Genomic DNA, 12,596 nt, shown 5'->3' with positions numbered 1-12,596 from the left:
TGTTATCAAATTGAAAGATATTATCTTGAATTTAAACTATTGATATCATATATATATATATATATAAATATGATTTAATTTGCAAGTTATATAACATATTGAAACACTAATTCTCAATAAACAAACTAATTTTTTAATTTTCATTTTTTGGTAACATAAATATAATAGCACTAAAAAAAAGAATAAAAAGAAAATAAGTTGGACCGAAATTACAAATATAAACATAACTATTTTATTTGCTTGAAAAAAAATAAAAAAATTACAAAAACTATAAATGATCAAATTTGTAATACACTCTAATATATTAATACATTTTACATATTTCGAAAAAGGTCAACAAAAAAGTTAAAAATACAAAAAAAAAAAAAAAAAAAAAACAAATAATTGGTAAAAAAATAAGAAAAAATAAATAATTAAAAAGATGAAAATATTAAAAATATAATACGAAAAGAAAAATGAAAAAAAAAACTGTAATATACTTTATATAGACACTAAAAAAAATAGAAAACAAAAGGTAAAAAAAATCAAATTGTTGAAAAGTAAAAAAAAATGAAAATAAATAAGTGTATATAAAAAAAGAAAATAAAAAATGTATATAAATTTATAAAAAAAAAACCCAAAAATAAATAAAGTACACAAAAAACGAAAAATAAAGTTAAAAATCATGTTGTGTAATTTTTTGCAAACCTTAGGGACTAAATTTGAACATTTTAGGACTAACTTTGCAAAAAAGTTAACCATGAAACTCGTTAAGTGGGCTAGAGCGCTAATATTATGAGAAAGTTGTGGCCATAGCAATAATAAAATAGATATTATGACTTTTTCCAATTACGCGTTAAAAATTTAGGGCTTTTATAATATTAGTGATGAGTATTTAAAACTCTTTGATCGATTAGATCTTTATAACAGGCAAATCAATAAAGTAAAAACAGTGAGATAAAAACACAAGTATGGATCTGAATGAGTCGAATGATTCGATTAACTCAATCCTCAGCAGAGCTCGATGAAGAACTTCCGTTGTAGAGGATTCTAGGATTACAAAAGATAAGAACGTGTACGCTATAAAATCTCTATCAAAATCATTACGTTCAAGAATGCAAGCAAGCATCTATATATAATAAACCCTACAACGTACTCACGGATGGACAGACCCATACCGGAGACAAAACTGGACCAGCTAACGAGCCCAAAGACGCAACACTTAACTGGACCTAACAATCTCCCCCTTTGCGTCAATTTGGAGCGAGACTATCACTTCTTCTTGCTGGGTCCAGCTGTCGGAACCTTCTTGGTGGTATCAAACAGACGAGGGATAATAGCGAGGATTGTCTGTCTGAAGCGGATGTACCACTGGATCATATCATCAAAGTATTTCTTGTCGTCAGCTGAGTTTTGCTTGCACCGATGAATGATACTCAAAACATGTTCCAGGCATGTAATGGTATAGAGATGTTTGTCTGCCAAAGCGAATAGGCATTTTTGGCCTTCGTTTATGGTAAACATAACAGAGTTTCTCTTCGGGTCTATCTTCCCCATCTGCATCATGTTGAGATCACTTGCTGAGCCAACAGGAGAAATGGTAGGCTTTTTCTTGAAGACACTCATTATCTCCTTATCGATCTTGGCGACTTCCATGATGTAACAAACAAGCATCCTCTTGAAGTCGTCAATGATCAGACCATATTCTGCTTCATTTGTAAGAAGGATGTTGTGCAAAATTATCCAGTCGTGTGGATTTAAGTTGGGAAGATCAGCAAGCGAAAGGGCATGTTCGGTCTGATGGGTTTTGGTCCTAAGAACATCCTATGTGCTCATACAAACCCTAATGCTTGGATCTAGGTTTCTCTATTGTACATGCAAGTTATCCAAGACTATAAACCCTAATTCTAGCATTCAAGTAATCATATTAACATGAGAATAGGTTTAAGATGTTACCTTGATTGTTATGTAGCAATAACAATCCCAAATCTCCTTGTATTGACTTTGGAAGGCTTAGAGTCACAAGTGTCACTCCTCTAATGGTTCACAAACACCATAAGCAAAAGGATGAAGAGGAGAGAGGATGGAGGCTGCCCAAAAACGTCTACAAACCCTAGAGAAGTCTTAGCCACGTTTTTGGTCATAAGGGATCTCTTTATATAGGAGGCAATTAGGGTTATCTAACAAGGAAACCCTAATTTGGATGCTTAAGCCCTAAGCAACCCATGGAGCCCTTTCCTTAAGGCCTTGGACGATTTCATATGGGCTTCCCCAATAGAATTCGTCCACCTTATAATAAAAGGCAATCCATGGCCCAAATTGCAATTATCCTATAATTACAATTCCAGTCCCTTAAGTTTAATTAATCTCTTTTTGTCACAAAACTAATTACCAATTAATTATTGACTAATATTAATTAAACAATATGATTTCTCCTTTAATATATTATTCCTATAATATATTAATAAATCATATTTAATCCTTTCTCTCCATAATTCATCCTATCAAGTTGCTTTGGTGAAGGCAACCCAAAAGGACCATGCACCATCGGGTCAAGTACATACCAAAATAGTTATGGACTTAGACACTAATCCAACAGTCTCCCACTTGGATAAGTCTAATAACTATTATGCGTATGACTTCAGATCCTGATCTGCAATCGTAGCTTTCCAAAGCCGATGTCAACTCTGATCCTATCAGATACGCGTGTCCTTAGATAAGGGATCATATATTCCTCCATTCTAGATATCATATGAGATATGATTTCAAATCATTCTCTTTGTACTATATCTCGATTCCCGATTTATGACGACTGACTAATTGAACAAATCAAATTAGCCCTAGCCCGGCCGAACATTTACGTTTGTCATCACTAAATCATCGAGGGGCCCAAAGATATCGCTTTTATCCTACTTTGGATAAAAGGAACGGATAAACTTTGATACAATGCTCGCTTGCACTTACTAACCGAATCACACACAATAATATGTTTTATAACACCAAGTTACTAGTGCGTTTACATATTATCAATGTGCAACCGATTCGCAAGATACAACTCACACATCTCGGTTTCAAGAATATAAGATGTTATCGTCTCACTAATCACTCGTGATACAATTCATGGAGTGATCCAAGTGAGCGTGGGTTTAATCCAATGTTCAAATCATATTCATAAGCACTCATGAACGTTGCAGCAAACATTTGCTTATGTCTAATACTCCTCTAGACAATCCACACACCAATTCACGACAGTCTTCATTCATACCTACTTCCAACATATGAACGACTGTGGCCCGTTCGAATAATTCGATTATTCTTAATAAACTCAATTATTCTGGAAGTCAAAACATGCAAATGTGAAACACAAGAATAATACTAATCCCATATCGCCTCAAACCTTTGAGTATAAATAAAACACCTTTTATTTATCACCATATCGATTACTCATTATTTGTTGTTTCGGTTAATCAACTTCTTACTTGAATTACAACACTTGTCCCATGCTCCTAGTATGCGCACAATGTTTACCTATGGTTCTTACTTTGTGAAATAGATCAAATTGAACACATTTCCAATCTTTCTCATTTCACAACTCCAAATCCTTTTTCATAAGTGTAAGAATATCAAATTCTTGCCACTTATAGAATATGCTAGGTTCTAACATTTTATGCAACAATCCATTTGTAATATCACTGCACCAAATTCACAAAGACTATTGCCAATGATATTACAAAGTCCTCTATTGGAGATTGTTACAATACAATTCCTTAGATATGATGTCTCTCACTCAAAGTACATTCCTTTGAACATCCTTTTGCATAAAAGTTTCTAATCTAGACATAGATTTTCAATATTCAATTCCCAATATGGACACGTTTCCATATTTTCCATATGAAAACTCATTCTTAATAGAATCTTATCTATTCGTAATGATGTCGATATGGTCCATCCAATATGGAAACATTTCCATAAATTCCATTTGACAACTCATTCTTAATAGAATCTTTTCTATTCATAATAATGTCGATATGGTCCATCCAATACCATGCTTCCAACTACTCACAAGCGACCAATCCTCGTCAAACTTTGGATTGTCCTTTGATAGTTGTTTAATTATTTTAGTCAAAACCAATTCTAGTCCTTTTTTCCCTCTAAATGCGCTAGACATTTGGAAAATTTTAGAATGGTCAAATATTAAAGCATTTGCAATCGATCCTATACCCGAAGCGTATGGGACACGACGCATAGTGTTTTATTTGCTGTGTTCTCAAAATTCGAACTGTGAAGAGGAATTTCGTAATCATAATCGAAATTTTAAGAACACACTATGTACCCTTGACTAAATTTATTAACATTTCTCAACCTAATCCTTTAGATTTGAAATGAAGCATAATATTCTCTCCCTTAATTATAGCAAAACAACTTTACAACCCTTACGACTTTGCAAAGTATAACTCTTGTTTTCTATAATTAATATTGCCACCTTGCAATATGTGCCTTAATAATCATACAATCATAACATTTATGATCCCACTATCATGATGATTATTATAAAACATAACACTTGTGCTCCCACTAGCTTTGACATGTGTTCAGAAACAGCTTAACTTTCAGAAAAACAATATCTATTGAATTTCTTAAGTCCATATTTCTAATACTTAATGCTTTGATAATCTTTTATCAAGGCTTATTGAACTTATACACGTTTGCCTTAGATAGTTCATATGTGTGTCTAAACAATTAAGACTAATTGCCAAACCTCACAATTCAAATTATGGAAAGGGATACCGTAACCATAATCGAATTTGAGAATGCAATTTTACAATTACTATCTTCTTAAAATCTTTCTTAGTGAAAGCATTTCCTCACAATCATTTTCATGAAGGAGGAAATCTTATGAAACTTAGATTTAAACGGTGTATTTGTTCCTATCCATGTGAATTTGTCAAAACCAAAGTTTACGACAAATTCAAACTCATATGGATCGAACTTTCTTAATCTTGATTTCTTGCCTTATGGTAGCACAGCTGCCCACCATGTCTTCCAAGTAGTTAAGCAGCTCACCTTTTCCTATCAATGTACCTTTCATTGATTAAGGTGCCTTGCCTTTTATGAGAACTCATAGAACTCACTTGGAACGTCATAGAAACAAAAGAATGTCAACACGTTAGGTTGTAAACCTCAACTCGTGTGCTAGTGATGATTGATAAGGTCTATTTGATTTGTTCTTGAAACCTTTCAAGACCAATAAGACTCCCACCGACTCCTTGACATATAAGATTCTCTTGTCAACAACCGTTTCTTGACAAACAAATATTCAAGAGTTAGTGTAGCTTTTATCAAACACTTCATAAATTGGTCCTAGTTGGTCTTTGTCTTATCCAAAACATCACAACTTTCCACATTTGATGAATTTTATAAACCTTCTTAATACTTATCACTCAATTTCACAATCTTAACTCTAAGACTTGTTTTTGGAACGAAGTATGATTGACTTCTTGATTTAACCATTTCTTCAATTCTTGATTCCTCTTCTTAGACATACAATTGTACTAAGACTCACTTAGAGGATCAATTGAGATATGGTTCTTAATTATTAAGACCTATCATAAGGCATAAAAGGTACTCTCCCTTCTTCTTAGAATGGAGAAACTTTTATCTTTCTGCCTACTTGATTCTTCTTATTCATTCTGCTATTGATTTAAACTTTTGCAATCAATTCAGAATTACACTTAATCTTGTAAGTATAATCATATTTACTAAACTTTTAGTAAACCATGACGAATATCTTGTTACTCTTATGGTGAGCTTGATCAACACACAACTTTGTGTGCTCGATCTCCTAGTCCTTCACTTGACACTTTGTCAATGAATTAGTCTAATTTCCAAATATGAAATTTCTCATTCATCGTGCAACCAAGTTGCATGATTCCAAGTTTCTGTCCAATTGAAACTTGGGCGATGAGAAACTCTCCCTATTTGGCAAACTCTCGACTTTCCATAAATAACATAATAAGAACCAAATCCATTATTGCTAATAATAGAAACATTTTAACATCAATTTTTCATACACGCCATTGCAAGGATAAATAAATAATATAAAATCAAAATTTATTTTATTGCGGAAAAATTTGTCCTTACAATGCAATTCATTGAAAAGCTATGCTAATACATCTTTCTTAGCAATCTAATTCTAACTCTAAGTAGTAGCTCAAGAATCTAATCTTCGAGAAATGCGATCGAAATCCATTCCTTCACGGTTAGATTCTGCTCACTTCTTCCTTTAAGCTTCCTTTTTTTTCTTCGATCTTACAAAACATCAATTGTAATCTTATCACATTATGTATTAAGAATCTAGAATAGAAGCTTAAAAGAGTTAGTTAATGGATTTTACCTATATTAGAGCCATATGTTTCGACTCTCCCATCTCTTAGATCTCTTAGGTAAATGGGGCAGCTTCGTCTCCAATGCCCTTTCTCTTGGCAATAAAAGCAAATTGACTCTTTTGGAACATGTCATGGAACTACTTTAGACATTGCCTTTCTCTTATGATCAAACCTTTCGACCATAGCATGTCTTTTGTTGCCATTGTCTATATCCATAGAGGTCTTGAAGGCAGATTGACCAATCAACTTTGCTTTTCTATTGCACCAAACCATTGCTGATTCAGCAACAATAAGCATATAAGTGAGATCTATAAGGGTCACGTCGCGGTTCATCATATAGTACTCTCTTACGAACTCACTATATGAGTTAGGAAGTGACTGAAGAACCCAATCAACAACCATTTCCTCACAGACAACGGATCCCAACATTCTTAACCTATCAATGTGTGATTTCATCCCTAGGACGTGTGCACACACCGACTTTCCTTCTTTATGTTTACTTGCCAAAAGGGCTTGAGTGATCTTGAAGTTATCAAGCCTTTAAACTTGTGGGTTAGGGAGAATAATTGGAGGAGGTGGAGGAAATGAAGTATGATTTCTTGTTCCTCGATCGAATCGTGGAATATCATCTTCATGTGGAAAACTTGTTCCACGGGATTTAGGAAGACCATAGTTGTTGAACTTTGACATCTACAAAATGGGAGAAAACAAATTCAAGTTAGTTGATTGATTGAGTCCTTAGTGAATCACCCAAATGAGATACTAAGGCTAGGACCCAACACAATATTCTACAACTCGGGAGAGGGATGCCGTAACCCAAATTGCAGAACATTTGAAGGTAAGTGAATGACGATTCACTAATTTCCACCATGAAAAATGAAAAAGAAATTTAAGTTTTAAATCTATGAAAACTCCTAGATCATATGAGATTCATTGAACATTTCAATGGCATGTTTAAATCTCGATATGCCCCTCTTGTTTGTGACTGGGATGCCGAGGATCACAAAGCGGGTGTGAATAACCATGCAAACTTACATGGTGCCCCCACATGTGACTATTACCTATTCGATGTGCCGGTAAACCACACACGCTCCACCGAACTATGACAAACATTGAGTCACCCTTTGCTACCTTTGCTTAGAACCATTTAGTGTGCCGGTAAACCACACACGCTCCACTAACGTCTTCGCAAGGGCACAAAGTGTAATTTCATGGAATTGCATCAATTCACTTTTGCCTAAGTAACTAAGATTGGGAATTTGTAAAACATTTAGTTAATTTAGTAATTCATTATACTTATAATGGAAGGTTTCGTCCTATCCTACCCGTTCGGCTAACGACCCTCCACTAGTCAAGAGTGCGGTGGGTAAGAGTGGATACCCATTCAATCGCCATTTTATAGGCAATTTCCTTAAACACCCCTTATAAACCAGCTTCGTGAATGAGACCTACTAACGGTAAGACTGACTTTTACTCATACATATATAATGTTAGACTTTTAATGTTATATATAGTATAGGGTGTATTTTACTCTTTTAAAATATTAGGTGGTTAAATTTAACAATTATACTTTTAATTCAATTAAATTGTAAACCAAAACTTTTACGGATTTATTAAACTTCTTTTAATTATACACCTTAATTAATTAATAAAACCATAAGGGTGTGATTTGAACTTTTTCAAAACAATACTAGGGTTTTAGAATTTAACATTCCTAATTAAACTTTTAATCAACTTTTAAATTCCAAAACTTGAGGGCAAGTTTTGAAACATTTCAAAACATTAGGGTTTAGAATTTAAATATACATCAAAATTAAACAATTAATCAAAATGTTAAATTCCAAAACTTTAGGGCAAGTTTTGAAACCCTTTTTAAAACATTAGGGTTTTAACTATTTAAATTTCAAAACAACAAAAACTTTTGGGTTCAAATTTAAACTATAAAACCTAAAGGGGAAAATATGAAACATTCCATAACATAAGGATCAAATAACAAATAATCTAAATTAACATTTAATCACATAATTATCCATATTTGATTTATTTAATGATTTCTTGCAAAACAGTTTACCAATTTAATCAAAATAATTAATCAATTATCACATAAGGAAACAAATATTTTATTAATTGATAAATATCTTCAATTAGATCAAGAATATAGTCACTTATATCAAAAAATCGGATTTATATTGATCCAATATGATAAGGCAACTATCCTTAAGCAAAAACAGCAAGATATCCCGATTTTCCCTCACTCTGACCAGCCGACTCGTCGAGTTCAGCATGGACTTGTTGAGTTCAGCATGAACTCGGCGAGTTCATCTAAAAAAATCGACGAGTTCTGACCCCAGAAGCACAAAAATCGAATTTTTTCAACATACAAAGCATCAATACAATAGAAACCAATCTAGGCTCTGATACCACTGATGGGTTTTGGTCATAAGAACATCCTATGTGCTCATACAAACCCTAATGCTTGGATCTAGGTTTCTCTATTGTACATGCAAGTTATCCAAGACTATAAACCCTAATTCTAGCATTCAAGTAATCATATTAACATGAGAATAGGTTTAAGATGTTACCTTGATTGTTATGTAGCAATAACAATCCCAAATCTCCTTGTATTGACTTTGGAAGGCTTAGAGTCACAAGTGTCACTCCTCTAATGGTTCACAAACACCATAAGCAAGAGGATGAAGAGGAGAGAGGATGGAGGCTGCCTAAAAACATCTACAAACCCTAGAGAAGTCTTAGCCACGTTTTTGGTCGTAAGGGATCTCTTTATATAGGAGGCAATTAGGGTTATCTAACAAGGAAACCCTAATTTGGATGCTTAAGCCCTAAGCAACCCATGGAGCCCTTTCCTTAAGGCCTTGGACGATTTCATATGGGCTTCCCCCATAGAATTCGTCCACCTTATAATAAAAGGCAATCCATGGCCCAAATTGCAATTATCCTATAATTACAATTCCAGTCCCTTAAGTTTAATTAATCTCTTTTAGTCACAAAACTAATTACCAATTAATTATTGACTAATATTAATTAAACAATATGATTTCTCCTTTAATATATTATTCCTATAATATATTAATAAATCATATTTAATCCTTTCTCTCCATAATTCATCCTATCAAGTTGCTTTGGTGAAGGCAACCCAAAAGGACCATGCACCATCGGGTCAAGTACATACCAAAATAGTTATGGACTTAGACACTAATACAACACGGTCTTGGCAGATCCTCTCAGCACCTTAAACCGAACGTTGGTGAAGTTTCCTTCCCGATACGGCTTGAGGACCCGAACATTGACTATCTTCTGAGCGCTCCACGTTTGATACTGTGGCTGAGCAGCCCTCAGATAGAATTCGACCAAATCCCGGTCAACCTTTGGATGAGGATGAGGGAACGAGGCAATGTTGTCAAAGGCATGGAAGACGAACACCTTTCGGGTCAGTGGCATGTCGAACTGAGAATCGACAGAATTAACGCGGTCTAGAGAGATCACTAGTTCGAGCCACACGATGCTCGTTGTTTCGATTGCTTCTTTCAGCAACTTCTCAAGAGTCCAAGGAGGAAAAAGAGTTTTCCTACTCTCGAGAAGGTCGTGAGCTTCTTTCTGTTTTCGTTCAGCTTCTTCAGCCTCTCTAGCAACCCGAGTGCTAATGTCAGCGTCCTTGTCTCGGCCTTGCTTTTTCAAAAGATCGGCAATGGTCTCTTTATCTTCATCACTCTCTTCAGCAATTTTCTTGCCCTTGTCTTTGACACCCGAACCTGAGGCTTGGCCTGTTGGAGGAGGTTCGGTTGTTTTGGTTGCTGTAGAAGTAGGAGGCGGTTGAGACACATTCTCTCCCCCTTGTTTCGGAATGGACACGAAGTCAAGGAACCCTTCAATCTTGATCAGGAGAGAAAGAGCAGGAGCAAGCTTTTCCGCGAGAGTACGCCTCACATTGTAGTTTAGTATCGGGTCATGTGCTTCCAAGATGTTTGAAATGGCTGCGTGGACATCCGAAACACACGAAGACACAATCTCTCTTTCAGATCGAAGAGACTCAATCTCCTTTTGAGAATTGGAGAGTTGAAGACTCTTGACCTTCAGAGCAGTGGTCTTTCTAGCAAGAGCATCCATAAGAGAATTTTCAGCAGCAAGATCTTCTTGAAGCTTGGTGAGGCGCTCATCAATGGTCGCCTTAAACGCGGAGTTATCGTCTGACAGAGTTTGACGAAGAGTGCCAAAAGACTTTAGTTCTGAGGCAACTGAGGTAGTCAGCTGGTTGACAATGGGTTCCAGTTTCGTTTTGGTGTTGTCTACAGTCTCCTGTAAAGACTGCAAAAGAGATGAAGCATCAGTAAATAGTTTTTTCGACTTTTTCGGTCGCAGCCTCACAGGCTTTGGTGGATGCATCAATTGCAGCAGTAGCTGAGTCTAGAGAGACTTGATGAGCTTTGGAAAAAGCATCAACAATCTTCTAAATAGCAACTTCAGAAATGGTAGACTGTGATGAAGAAGAGGAGGCGATGAGCGAATCTATCTTTTCGTGAAGATCCTTGAGACGCTTCTTGGTGACCAGAGCATCATCATCGTCATCACTCTGCATCTGATACGGACTGTAATAGACCGAATCAAATGTCATATCCTCCGCACCGAGGAATAGTTCTTCATCCTCTGCTGCCTGAGGTGAGGGTGGAGGTGAAGGTGGAGGCTCGGTAGTGGAAGTAGGTTCGGGTTGTGAAGTAGGTTCGGTAGTGGGAGTGCGTTCGGGTGCTTTAGTAGGAGCCCCCGTATCAGATACGTTGGTTCTTACTTCTGCGGTTGTGGTGGTAGCGTCTGTAAAAATGGGAGGGGGGGACCGGGATAGAGGTAGGTGGTATTTAAGTGGTGGAGGTTATGGGGGGAATGGAAATAGGAATAGTGACAGGTGGAGAAGAGATAGGTTAACTGGAAAAATGAACTTCTGGGGTAGGCGATCGTGGAGGAGTGTTACCACGAGGGGACCCATCAGAGGCTGAATTGTCTTCCTCAGATTCACTTGAGGAGGAAGCTAATATCAGCTTTTGCCTGGGTTGGGTTTTTCTCTTCTTCATTGGAGGGGATTGGGCAGCCTTGGTGGTTTTACGTTTCTTGGGAGAAGGGCCTTTCGCTCCCTTGCCGACCTGCTTGTCTTTGCTTTTTTCATTCTTCTTTCCCCTTGGGGAAGGCTTGTCAGCTTCATGGATGGATTTAATCATCTCAGGAGTTAGCTCTCTAGTACCAGAGCGACGAAACTCCTTGTAGGTTCGGATGATACGGCTGTCAGCGGGAACGTCTCAATACATCGACACAGGGATAGAGCCAATGAATTGAAATTTTGAGGCATCGGAGATGATGATCTTCGTGGTATGGAAAGTACCAATCGAAGACAGTGGAGAACCAGCAACAATAGGGACGTGATACTTGTCCATCACCCAGTTGGTGACCAACGTCCAAAATCGAGCGTAGGAGATCTCGGAGTGTCGAGACGTGGATGCAAGGCTCTGGATCAGTTGCTGCCATAACACCGACCCATAATCTAGGTTGATACCGTTGTAAACCCCATACAGAATAGTGATGAACAGACGACTCGCTCCGTTTGATCCAACACTGCGTTCAGATAACCCCTTGAACATCACTGTAAACAACCCATTCCACTGAGGAGGCAGTCACGATTTCTTGAACTTCGTGACCGTTGTCAGCACCTCAGTATAACCCATATTGTAGAACATAGAAAACATGTGACCCACCGGAATTGATTCAGGGTTAACCCTAGATGAATCAGGTTCAAACCCTAAAAGTGAGCAGAATCGTTGCTTGGAGATTGACGCCTTATGATCAAGCACGTCGAAGAAGATCCTGTCGACTGACTTGTCGTAATGAGCAGTGGCGAAAATTTGGGATAAAAACTCCATAGGAACAGCTTCAGCTTTGGTGAGTGCAGGAGCAAGCGGCGAGTATTTGAGACACTCGATGATCGGGAACATGAAGGCATCATAAACCTGAGGAGTAAGATCGATGATCAAACTTTGTTGGGGACGAATTGGCAGGATGTGGGAAGTGGCATGAACTGATGATGAATCCGCCATTGTTGTGAAGAAGTTGGGAGAGATGATGAATAGTAGAATACGTGAAGAATTTCTTGCTCTCTGAAATTTGGGTGCAGTAAAGAGGTAAATAATGGTGAAGATTACCTTTTATACTGTGGATAAAGGAGAGAGAAGA

This window comes from Lactuca serriola, chromosome 3 (assembly GCF_051521515.1).
Source record: "Lactuca serriola cultivar US96UC23 chromosome 3, Lser_US96UC23_V15, whole genome shotgun sequence".
Taxonomy (NCBI): domain Eukaryota; kingdom Viridiplantae; phylum Streptophyta; class Magnoliopsida; order Asterales; family Asteraceae; genus Lactuca; species Lactuca serriola.
Note: the sequence above shows the minus strand (reverse complement) of the source record.